We start from the raw sequence: 896 nt of genomic DNA, 5'->3' as shown, positions 1-896 counted from the left end.
CTACAGGAGCTGACAGCAGCTGTGTCACCCGATGCTGGTCTCCAAACCGTGTTTTGTCAAGAAAACACACGTGAAATGTGAAACAGGAAATGAGCGATCCTGCACATAAAACAGCTGTTTGTTATTATAAAGATGGCGATAATAAAGACAAAGAATATGGGTGAAAGGATGGATTAGCAGGTTACAACTCATGGCCCAAAAAGGAGAACAACAAATGCATGTGGTCACATTTTCAGCTGAGGTCTGCAGCTTACTTTGGCTAGCCTTCAACTCAACAATCAATCATGATTTCAGTTAAATGCTAAAGTTGCTGTGTACCTTGTCTGTGGTCCGCTGGCAGAACACCTGCTGCTTTTTGTTCAGCTGCCGTCGTGCTGTTGCCAAGGCGACATAAGTTTCGTTTTACGGTGGACAGACGGTAACATTACAGAGTTGTTGTTGTCTTTAGCTTGATTTAGCTTCATTATAATCACTTCGTGTTCACAGCGTAAGCGCAATGTGCGACAGTAATAAATGTGCAAAACACTGTGGTGTATAGTTAGATGGATTAAACGAGGCATCAATGCAAAGAATTTGTGTTGATGCATTTTATTAATCGATTTTATCGATTTAATCGATGAATCATTTCAGCCCAAGTCAGAATCCAAAATGGTCCAAGGAAGGAAAAGGGGTGAAGCGGCGACAGGGTCATGCACTCAACCAAGGCTCATTGATGCACATGGGGAGCGAAGGCTGGTTTGATCCATCAGAAAAGCTACTGTAGGCCAAATTGCTGAATAAGTTCTGATAGAAAGGTGTCAGAACTCACAGTGCAACATAGTGCAGACCAGTCATGTCAGACCAATCAGACCATGCTGACCCCTGTTCACTGTCAATGGGACACAATGGGCACGTGA

The sequence above is a fragment of the Micropterus dolomieu genome, linkage group LG04 (assembly GCF_021292245.1).
Source record: "Micropterus dolomieu isolate WLL.071019.BEF.003 ecotype Adirondacks linkage group LG04, ASM2129224v1, whole genome shotgun sequence".
NCBI lineage: Eukaryota > Metazoa > Chordata > Actinopteri > Centrarchiformes > Centrarchidae > Micropterus > Micropterus dolomieu.
This window is presented reverse-complemented; position numbering follows the sequence as displayed.